The 12,286-nt window shown below is 40.6% G+C and overlaps 1 protein-coding gene across 1 annotated transcript in view; it reads left to right on the top strand.

Moving 5' to 3' along the window:
• Window positions 1-12,286, top strand: part of LOC109913838 (cadherin EGF LAG seven-pass G-type receptor 2-like) — a 990,249-nt gene that overhangs the window by 10,042 nt on the left and 967,921 nt on the right. The window lies entirely within an intron of this gene.

The following is a 12,286-nucleotide window of genomic DNA, read 5'->3' as shown; positions in this document are numbered from 1 at the left end:
GGAATTGGTGGAGGCTGGTACAATTACAACATTTAAAAGGCATCTGGATGGGTATGTGAATAGGAAGGGTTTAGAGGGATATGAGCCAAATGCTGGCAAACAGAACTAGATCAGATTGGGATGTCTAGTCGGCATGGACGAGTTGGACTGATGGGTCTATTTCCATGCTCTATGACTCTATGACTGCATCTTGCTTTGTTACAAGTTGTATATCAAAATTTACAAGTGCTTATATAATTCATCTATGTATAGCAATACCTTTGGGAGAGCAGTCATGGATCAATAAAAACAGCAGCCAAGTGAAGCTAGGAGGGTACTGAGGGGAAATTATGTAGTTGCTAGAAATGGATCTGGAAATACACCTGGTGGAAAGAATAATACAAATTATAGTTGGTTCTTGGGAATTATTTGTGCACTATTAGCTTTTGGTACGTGTATGTGTGGAATGGATGGTGTCGTTGAGTAAGGTACAAATCTTATCTACAATAACCTGAACTGCCTGCATCTCTTCTGTACAGCATATATGGTTTTTGTTTTTGTTTTCATTTCATTTTTGTGAAGTTCTTGCATTAATACAATTAAAATGAAGCAAAGGGAACTATCGGTAATAATATGATATCCCTCAGCTGTGATTTTAAACAATACTTTTGTCCAATTTTCTTCCTCCATATAAACATGATGACTGTTGATTGTATACATTGAACATTGATGACCTGCAGTGCTTTTATCCAAGTCTAGGCATGTATGTTGACAGTTTGATGAGTTGTCTGAGGCATTTGTGTCAAGTTCCCTTTCCTACTCAGTATGTGCAGAGCTGAAATTTCCGGAAGATGTCATTGCACAATGATTGAGACTTCTTGATTTTTCCATCCTTAAAAAAGGGTGTTAAGCTCCTGGTTTGTACTGGACAAGATCATTAATTAAAATCAAAATCAAAGTTCAAACTTGATACTTTCCTATTGGACTTAGCCAATATGACAGTGAGTGGTGTGTTTTGATTTGAAGCATTTCACAAGATAACATTTAAACTGCCTGATTGCTGACTTGATTAAATGTTAAATTTGGAATAAAGTTTAAGTGGAAAGCAGGTTCATTAGTTCCCCATGTTATGGCCACGGTTTTGATTTTGAAAGCTTTGTTGTGGAAAATATTGTGATTTGCTTTATATCACTACATTGTATTGCCCTCTGTTATACAAAATTCAATGATTATTTGTGTGCCAAAATACTTTACATGTTTACATTTCACTGATCACTGCTTTAAATAGCACTGTTATTTGCCCAAAATAAGAACAGGTATGTTAACGTACAGATATGTTAACGAGCAAATCAATTTCATACTGGACTGTAAAACAACTATCAATATGGGAAACACTGATTGTGACATTCAAAAGATGGAGGTGGAATGTAAATTTGGACAAGTACAAAATCCAGTGTTAGTCAGTTGCGAACACACCTAGTTTCAGTTAATCAGGGAAGGTTACCCACCAACCACCCCAGTCCCTATCTATACCCTACCCCTGCACTCACCTGGCACCTGTAATCCATTATCCACCTGGCACCCCACAATGCTGCTCCCCCTGTCCTTCCCCCAGTATGACGCCCTACTCCCTTACTTTACCTCACTCAACTATCACCCTAAAAGCCCCCTACCCACTTGGCATTGTACTTGCTCTCCCGCTTATCTTAAACTCTTATCTTATCTTCTGTCAGCATTTGTCAAAGTACCTTCAGGATCTTTAAATGCTTGAATATTGCGACCAGCATTGAAAAATGGGAAGTGATTTCAATGCTGATTCATTTCTTTCCTAGCTGCAAGGATTCCTGGCTTAGACTAAACTGCTTCAGCTGTAGTCTATTGGCCCAGAGGTTCACTCGGAAAACTCCTCCAAGGAGAAGTGTACATTTCTTTGTCTGATCAGGGTCTGAAGTAGGGTCTTTGAACCTGATCAGAAGATCTGGGCATTGCAACTAAAACTATTGGGCCTCTATAAAAATTTCAAGATGTTCTGCCATTTCTATTCCAAGCCTCATGATATCAGTAGATTGGTACTTTTTAATGCAGTGACTAACACTCACCCTTTCAGAACCAATACTTTATACAACATCTCCCACAATCTTTTTCTCACAGTTAACATTTATACATCCATGAACGTATTTATCTTTACCACTACCTCATCCCTGTTAAAGTCAATGACTTCACAAATTCAGACAATCTAGAGGATTTACAATTGTTCTAGATTGCCTTCTCTTCAGATTTACAATTTGTAGCTTGAGGACTGTTGATCTTGATTTGTACCTTATCTCCTTTTCTTGAGGATGGAGAGATCAATTAAATCTTTGTGATTTCTAAAGTCTCTACCCCAGAGAACCTGTTTTCTTTTGGATGTCCTTGGCTGAGAAGGTTGTTCCTACTAAACTTACTAGTCAGCTGCTCTTCAATGGATGGACTGCAACTTCAATTCTGAAAGTCTAATCCCTGCAGGCCTTAATGATTGGCTATGCAGATTACATATGCCAACATAGATGCCAACTTAATCAGAATGGCAGATACTTTCTCTGTGGTCTCACAGCAAGTCACTAATCTGTACCAAGTTGCCTGCCCTGCAGAGAGGTAAGAATGATATATTGCTGGCCCAGGAGAGGTGTTGTTCGTAAAAGGTTATGTGTTCTTGGCCAACTCACTGAACATTTGGTCAGCATGGTTGAGTTGGACTGAAGGGTCTGTTTCTGTCCTGTACAACTTTGACTTTCTGGTCATCCTTCAACATAATACTCGTGAATAGTAATACATCCTTGATCATTAATTTGTTCTTACAAGAAAACAAAAAAATGTTGGAGATCACAGCAGGTAAGGCAACATCCATAGAGAGAGAGGAAGCTAACGTTTTGAGTCTAGATGGCTCCTCATCAGAGCTGATGCGAAGTGTGGAGGGGGCAGCAATACTGGGGGTGTGTGGAGTTTTGTGGGAGAAAGGATATTGATAGAGCAGGTTAATGTTCTTCCCAAATGGGCTTCAGCCTATTTCAGCTGGCTGGTCACTGTCTCTTCTCAGCCCATGTGAAACTTTTTTTTATTTGTCATCATAACTTACCACAATGGATTTTCTTTTTCTGTGGGTTCTTCCAAGAGTCTTGAACATCTGATGAAATGTTCTATTGATTGCTACTTGTCTGATTGTTCAAAAACGTCTTGTTCCTGGAGCAGTACTTCTCTTGGCTTTAGGCAGGTTTAGAAAACTTGGTCTCTCTTAACCTGTTTGCTGTCCATTGTAACTAATTGAACTCTTTCTTCTACTTAAATAATCAATAAATCTTGCTCTATATTTATGATTTTTTAAATTCATTAATGGGATGAGGGCATCAGTGGCTAGACAGCATTTATTGCCCATCCGTAATTGCCCAGAGGACAATTCAGAATCTTTTGCACCCTCTCCAAAGCCTCCACATCTTTCCTACAGTGTGGCAACCAGAACTGCACACGATATTCCAAGTGTCGCCTAACTAAAGTTTTGTGCAGCTGCAACATGATTTGCCAACTTTTACACTCAGTGCCTCAACTGATGAAAGCAAGCATGCCGTATGTCTTCTTTACCACCTTATCCACTGGTGTTGCCACTTTCAGGGAGCTATGGACTTGCACCCCAAGATCCCTCCATATATCAATGCTCCTAAGGATTCTGCCATTTACTGTATACTTTCATCTTGCATTTGATCTCCCAAAATGCATCACCTCACACTTATCCAGATTAAATTCCATCTGCCATTTCTCCACCTAACTTTCCAACTGATCTATATCCTGCCGTATCCTTTGACAAACTTCTTCACTATCCGCAACTTCACCAATTTTCAAGTTGTCTGCAAACTTACTAATCAGACAGCCTACATTCCCCTCCAAATCATATACATATATATTGCAAACAACAGGGGTCCCAGCACCAATCCTTGTGGAACACCACTAGTCACAGCCCTCCAGTCAGAAAAATACCGCTCCACAACTACCTTTGACCTCCATGACCAAGTCAGTTTTGCATTGAACTTGCCTATTCACCATGGATCCCATGTGACTTAACACATTTTCTGGACCAGCATCCATAAGGGATCTTGTCAAATGTTTTTAGTAAAGTCCATGTGGACAACATCCACTGCCTTGCTCTCATTGATTATCTTCATCACTTCCTCGAAAAACTCAATCAAAATTGTGAGACAAGACGTCCATGTCCCTAATAAGTTCATTTTTTTCTAAATACAAGTAAATCCTGTTCCTTAAGAATATTCTCCACAAATTTCCCTACCACTGATGTAAGACTCATTGGCCTATAATTTCCTGGATTATCCCTGTTGTCTTCTTAAACAAAGGAACAACATTGGCTCTCCTCTAGTCTTCTGGGACCTCACCTGAAGCTAAAAATGATACAAAGGTCTCTATCAAGGCCCCAGTAATCTAATCCCTTGCCTCCCTCAGTATCTTGGGCTAGGTCCTATTAGGCCCTGGGGAAGTATTTACGTTAATGTTTTTCAAGACACCCAATGCCACCTCCTCGTTAATATTAGTATGCCAGAGAATATCAATATATCCCTCCCTAAACTTAACCACCATCCATGTTCATCTCCTGAGTGAATACTGATGCTTAATAATCATTAAGGACCTCACCCACTTTCTCTGGCTCCATGCATAAATTCCCTCCTTTGTCCTTGAGTGGACCTACCCTTCCCCTAGCTACCCTCTTGCTGCGAATATACATATCAAGTGATTTAGGATTCTCCTTAATCCTACTTGCCAAGGACATTTCTTGGCCAAATTTAGCCCTCTTAATTCCTTATTTGAATTCTTTCCTGCTTCCTTTTATGTTCCACAAGGGCCTTGTTTGGTATCAGTTTTGTAAACCATTTGTATGCTTGCTTCCTTCCTTTTTCCCTCTTGACTAAACTTTTGCCATCATCCTCTCTCCTAGACAGTGGTACATCATGCCGCACAATTCTTTTAAGGGAAAGAAATTTGATGCAGATTAGCGATGTGTTGTGGGGCCACAGGGAAGGTATCTGCCATCTTGTTTAAGGTAGTATATATGTTGGCACCCATAGTCTGTACAGCCAGTTGTCAAAGCCTGAAGGGACTAGAATTCTGCAATAGAAGCTTCATTCTGTCCATTGAAAACAACCACAATGGCCTATAACATTAATCCACAATCTTTTTTTGAAAAGTTGGTGGCAGAGTAGGTGAGCTGAGCCCGGAGACTCGTACGATCCTGTCAGCTTTCTTTTCTCTTTTGTTTACTTTTTCTTCTTTTTCTTTTCTTCTAAGTCTGGAGAGTGGTGTGTAAAGGAGGAGGCCTCCAGCGGAAGCAACAGTAGAACGAGCCGGACACAGATCCACCCCAGCTCGGGTTCTCCCGGTGAGCAAGGAGCAGATCCTGGCTGACTCCCCTGACCTGGACTCGGAAGTTAGGCCGAGGCTCCAGGACCGCAGCCAGGCCCGGGCACCTGAAGGAGGAGAAGTTGCAGTCTCAGCACAACGTAGCGGTCTTGTCCTGACATGGAGGTTTCGTCCCCGTGCGGAGGTCTTTGTCTTCAGCTTTCCAGTATTCCAGTGGCCTGCAAGCAGTCTCGTCCAGGAGTGGTGGTCTCGGCCTGGCATAGCAGCCCACTTTGGAGGCTTCCAGTGCAGTATTTTAGCAGCTCTGCATAGCAGTCCTGTCCCAGAATAGTGGTCTCAGCTCAGCTGCATCTTCAGGGTATTCCATCATTCCTTAATCGGCTTTCCCTGAGCCCAGGAGCTGTTAGCAGAACTGCGATGAACTTTGCTTTAATTTTACTTATTTCTTCTTATTATGCATGACTTCTGAGATTGATGTGTTGGGCGTCTTATAAAACTTTTCACTGTATTTTTCATGTCAAAGTACATGTGACAATAAATATCTATTCTATTCTATTCTATTCAGATGCTTGATAGACTCCTCTATTCCCTGTTACTGTGAGCAATATACAGCAGGACTTCTGATTTTTATGATTTCTTTGCTGATTAAAAGATTTCAGTCCTAGTTTTCATCTAATCACCCCAAAGAGCTGGCATGGACTGGTTTGGATTTCCATCTTTCACACCATCTAGTTTTGTCTTCTATTGATTCAATGCCGAGTAAAATCAGATGGAGTGTAAATTGGGAATTTCTGTTGAATGGGTTAGGTGCATTCAGGTCGAGAGTTTTGTGTTGATCTGCTTTATTGCGCTGGCTACCTTGACTTGATTTCTGAATTCTTGCAAAGCTGACTAAGCTCTTTTAGTTGAAGGCAAACAAATTACAGTAAACATAACCTAATAATAGAGGAAGCACTGGAGATAAGTTAAATGGAAATTAATATTTATAAAGTAAAGCTGAAATGAGCAAATGCATCAGATGCTTCAGTTGAGCAAAGGTAAAATACACACAATCAGCCCTTTCTGATGAGAACTTGAACAAATAATGGGTGGAATCCTATAGGAGCCTAAACAACATTGGCTGTAGTGAAATCCATGGTAGAATTGCGTCAGATTTCCAACGAAGCTTATCTTGACGTTGGGAGCAAGTTGCTGCATCTTTCTGAAGAAGGGTCCAGACCCAAAACGTTAGCTTTCTTGCTCCTCTGATGCTGCCTGGCCTGCTGTGTTCATCCAGCTCTACACTTTGTTATCTCAGACTCCAGCATCGGCAGTTCCTACTATCTCTTGCTGCATCTTTGTTGCATTTGCCAAGTGCTGAGGTGGATATCAGATGAGGCAGTGACGAGTTGCCAATTAAAGGGACTAAATCAGAAATTGCTGGAAAAAGTCTGGCAGCATCCGCTGTTCTCTTGGTTTTTTATTTAGTGTCATAATTCTTCCAAGCGTGCCCACCTTGAAGTTTGGCTTCTCTCTCTGACAGGATTTCCATTCCAACCTTTTTCTTTTTAAACAGATGCTGCCAGACTTTGCTGAGTTTTTCAAGCAATTTCTGTTCTTGTTACTATTTCCAGCATCTGCCAGTTCTTTTGGTTTTGCCAATTGAAGATGAGAGTATTTTGAATGCCTTATTAATGACACAACTTGTCTCATTTAATGAAGTTAACGTTTCGGGTCTGGTGACCCTTCCTCAGAACTGTTCTGAGTTCTGTTCTCAGTTCTGAGGAAGGGTCACCAGACCCGAAACGTTAACTCTGTTTTCTCCTTCACAGATGCTGCCAGACCTGCTGAGGTTTTCCAGCAACTTTATTTTTGCATCTGCAGTTCTTTTTGGTTTTTATTTTGCCTCATTTAATATTCAACTTCTAATCTTACTAAATGTGTTAAACAAGCTAGATGTTGAGCTAACCACTGGTTGCGTGGAGCATCTATGCTGCTCAGCACCAAGCAGCATCTCAGGGCACAATCCATGGGTACCAATCACATGCCCCCTTTGTCCATGGATATTAGCAACTGACATTTGCCAAACCTCCATAATTTCTTGACATCTCACCGCAGAATGCTCACGAATGAGAAACCTGCATTGCAAGGGTCACCAGCAACTAGCATTGAAAGGCTGATGCAAGAAGAATGAGGATATTCAGTGAGTAGTGAATTATTCTGGGAGTGGTACATGATAAAATGGATGGAATTTGACCCAAGGAATGCCATGGGGTGGGGAAGGGAGTTGGGGTAATGCATTGTTGATGCATTAAGTTTGCTTCTTTCTTAAAAAAAAAAATGGTGAGAGATCTTGTTAGGTTCTGAACCAAGAATCTCTTCAAAGAAACAACTCATACTCAACCAAATGTTTATGAGATTCAATCCAATGTGTCTGTACCATTGTGATTACAAGTGCCCTGTTACATTTACTGTTATTTCTATTTCCCTTGAAACATGCAAAACAATGATCTGTAGTGCATAGGAAGTTTTTTATTGGAAAACCCTACAGCAGTGATCATTTCTTCTGTGTAAAGGTTGAAATCCTTGAAATGCTAACACTAAGCAATCAACTTGACTAATGTCAAAAACCTTGGAACAGTTCGGGTTGTTGGTCAGTAACATTTGGCCCTGATTATAATGCCGGTGTAAGGCGGAAGGCAATTGAAAGTTCCTCCATTACTTATATTCTTCATCATGTGTAATTTTTCATTCACACAAGTGATTTGTAACATAATAGAAATGCAAATAACTCCAGTTACACAAAATAATTACTTTGGTACAATTACTGGCCTCAGTTTATAGCCAGTGAACGTTTAATTGTTGTCAATTCTTCATGAATTCTCACATCTTGCCTGGAATGCTGTTTGTCAAAAGAAAACTAAAGAGAGAAAGAAGAAAGATTTTTGACAGAAAAAGATGATCAAATGCCTTCTGGTGTCACCACAACTTTTCCTCAAACCTTAATAACACCTATTGAGAAAATGCTTGGATTTAACTGCAAATATTTGGTATTTTCAGGAAATGTGCAATGAATAGGGCGACATAGTAAAATATTATTCTTTTTATCTGCCTTTGCTATTTCAAGATTTTTAACACAATGGTATTGAATATTCTTAAGATATATTGACAATGTAATTCTTCTTAAGTTGTTTTTTTCTCTCTGCTGTTAAAAATCCTGATTTCAATTCATTTACAATTCTAAGGTTTACTTGTACTTTATTACAACAATATTGCAATGGGTCAAATTTTAACTCTAAGTTAATCAATTATGTGTATATTTAAAATCAGGCTTAATTGCTCAGCTCTTTTGATGAGTGGTAGAGCACCCGCTGCTGTCCAAATGTGGAGCCTTTGCACCTTCTGGTGCTGTCTCCAGCAGAGGTCCAGCAATGAGCAGAATCTGGAAGCCAAGTGGCAAGCTCAATGCCAGTGGAGTCACACACCCTTTCTTTGCCTTAAACTGAAGATACCCACCTCTATATCTCTCTTCTATTCACTAAGTTGCATTGTTTTTAGATGGAGTGGTTAATACTCCATAGCTGAAAATTTTCCCCCTTCACCTCCTCCAACAATTTTCACCTCCTCCAACAATTCCATAATTTGATTGTCCTTCACACCGAATAATTATCACTTCCCCATCCACACGCACTCCCCGACAATATTCTCCTGATGTCAGTGGCATAGGATCCAGGGATAGCAGAAGATGAGTGACAGAAGGGTGTGAACCTTGTTAGGAATTGAGGTTTGGGTGTATTTTGCTTGCTGTGGCACACTCCAGCTGATGTACTTTTGTGACAATGCTGTGGCTTTACAAGGTGTGTTTTGTTCTGGTTTCTTTTAGAGAGACTGGGGACAGATACTGAGCAGTCTGTGAAAAATAAACAACTTGTGAGGCCTTGTGTACTTTTTTTTAAGTTGGGACAATAGAAACAGCCTGTGTGGTTGTGGCCAAGCTCTCACAGATCCAGAATTTTTAGAGATAGCAAGAACTGCAGATGCTTGAGACACAGTGTGGAGCTGGAGGAACACAGCAGGCCAGGCAGTGGGGATTGGTCAGTGAGGTGGGAGGGGCAGATAGGTGGGAGAGAAGATGGACAGGTTGTGTCAGATACAAGTCAGGTAAAAGTGTACCCTTGTATCCCCAACACTTCTTCATCTCCTGCAGGCCCAACCAGTCCCCCTCCACTGGCGCCCTCATTTGCTTAGCCGAACTCGTCCTTACCTTTAACAACTTCTCCTTTGACTCCCCCCATTTCCTACAGACAAAGAAGGTGGCCACAGGCACCTGCATGGGTCCAAGCTATGCCTGCCTCTTCGTAGGATACATGGAACAATCCCTTTTCCACTGTTACACTGGCACTATCCCCACCTCTTCTTCCGCTACATTAATGACTGTATCAGGGCTGCTTCATGCTCCCACGAGGAGCTTGAACAATTCGCCAACCTTACTAACACCATTCACCCCAACCTCAAATTCACCTGGACCATCTCCAATACCTCCCTCTCCTTCCTGGACCTCTCCGACTCCATCTCTGGTGGCCGCCTCGAAACTGACATCTATTTCAAGCCCACTGACTCCCACAGCTACCTGGACTACATATCCTCTCACCCACCTTCCTGCAAGAATGCAATCCCCTACTCCTAATTTCTCTGCCTCCGCCTTGTCTGCTCCCAAGATGGGGCGTTCTACTCCCGCACATCCCAGATGTCCTCCTAATTCAAGAACCGTAACATCCCCCCTTCAGTGATTGATAATGCCGTCAACCATATCTGTGTAATCCAGGATTTTTAGTCAGCTTTCAGCAGTTGCTGTTGGGGTCTTGAAGAAGTGGAAGCTATTTTTTTCTCCAAAAGTTGGGGGTTGTCTGCCTGCTAGGGGAGTTGCATGTGAGACAATCTTTTTTCTGAATTTGCGTTTTGCCAAGAGTGTGGATGTTACTATATTGGAACAGTTACTTAGTAATAGGTACTGTATCTACTATTCTATTAGGTTTTCCAACAGAATTAAGTTATTCCAAGTTCCTTTTATCTTTTCTTGTATTTTAACTATAGTGTTGGAATAAATCGTGTTTTGCTTAGCGCTGAGTAATTTGGCCAATCGAATTGCATCTGGAACACAACAGCTCACATTTACCTTTTAACATAAGAAAGAGTTCGGCTGTAGGGTACTTTCTTAGTATATTTTTGAGGGCGTCTGGTCTCATCTATAACACTTTGACTACACTCTTCAGCAGGCTTTACACCTGTTAGAGAAAGCTCAAAGTAAATCTGTATGAAAAACTGGGTAAGTACAGGGCAATATCACTGTTGTTCTAAGTTTGATCCCAATGTTAGAACAACGGTTCTATGGTTCACTGTTGTCGGGAATCAAGCAGTAACATCAGCATGGAATCAAAAGTTTAAACTTCCCTCATAAGTTACAGGCATTTACGTGTGTTGGGACTGCCTCGGGGCCCAGAGCCATATTTGTAACTGAAATTGAGTCATTCATTGTTCCCTATTGTCAGAACTTTCTGGCCACTGTATCTGATTGCAGTTTCAGTATGTTCCTTTCAACACTTTGTTCCAAACTTAAAATACCTTTATGTAGATTTCCAGAAGCTATATGTGAACATATGGGCTAGGATGAGGAGGTGGCCACTTGGATATTGAACCTGTCCACCATTTATTACGATCCTGATTGGTTTGTTTGTAACATCAACTCAAGATTATGTAGCTAATGGTCAATATTTCTCTCTGAATTGTTCTATTGCTAAGTCCATATAACTAACAGTGACATGCAATTCTTCTCAAGGTGAGCCTCATGTCTCATGAGAGACTCTCCTGTGTCTCAGACATAATGAAACTAACTGTTAAGCACTATGTAATAAAGCTATTTTCTTTCTTAAGACTGAGTCTATCTTCTGTGGGCATCTGTCCCCACTTAGGTTCATACAGCATGGAATCTGACCCTTCAGTCCCACTTGTCCATGTCGACCAAGTTTCCCAGACTAAACTAGTCCCACTTGGCTGTATTTGACACATATCCCTCTAAAGCTTTTCTATTCATATATCCAAATGTGTTTTAAAGGTTGTAGTTGTATCTGTATCTACCACTTTCTCTGGCAGTTCATTCCACATATGAACCCGAACTTGTCTTTATGGAGAGGGCAAGAATATGAAAATAATAGTTTCTCATCTCACATTCCACCCCTCACCATCCAACATTGTATTTTTGAAATTTATTTAAAAAGTGTGCTCTTTTAGTCTTTGGAACCACAACTTACATTAATATCAATAAGAAGAATGTATAGTAGTGAATCTACTCAAGGCATTCCAAATGATTCTGTAGGACATGATCACAACATATACCGTGCTGACAGAGGGGTGGATTGAGCTCTACATATATAGTGGTTCTCTCTCAGCCTAATTAGATATCTGGACTCTTTCAATTTTGATCTTTTGATTAGCCCAATTTTGATGGCTCCACCATTTGTTGCTGCTCCTTCAGTTGATTAGATACGAAAGTTTGGACTCTTCTTGTATCTGTCTACCTTGCATGCCTCCTTTAACACCTACCTTTTAACCAAGCTTTTAGCCATCTGACTCAAAAGGAATATCTCCCTGAATCTCCTCAGTATCATATTTCACTTTACTATTGCTCCTGTAAAGTGCCTTGGGTTATTTAATTACTTTACAGGCATTTTAAACATTTTAAAATATACTTCTTTGTGTACGGTGGAGTGAAATGCAAGTAGAAGGAAAATAGGTCAATGCAAAAAGTTTAGAGTTCTGAAGCATTGCTGTCATTCTGCTTTGAATGTATTCTATTCACAATGGACAGGTCATATAATATGCCATAAAAGAAAGGCTAGCTATTCAATCATTTTTAGCATTTGCCCCTTTGCCA

Source organism: Rhincodon typus, chromosome 25, assembly GCF_021869965.1.
Source record: "Rhincodon typus isolate 14 chromosome 25, sRhiTyp1.1, whole genome shotgun sequence".
Lineage (NCBI taxonomy): Eukaryota > Metazoa > Chordata > Chondrichthyes > Orectolobiformes > Rhincodontidae > Rhincodon > Rhincodon typus.
This window is presented reverse-complemented; position numbering and strand designations above follow the sequence as displayed.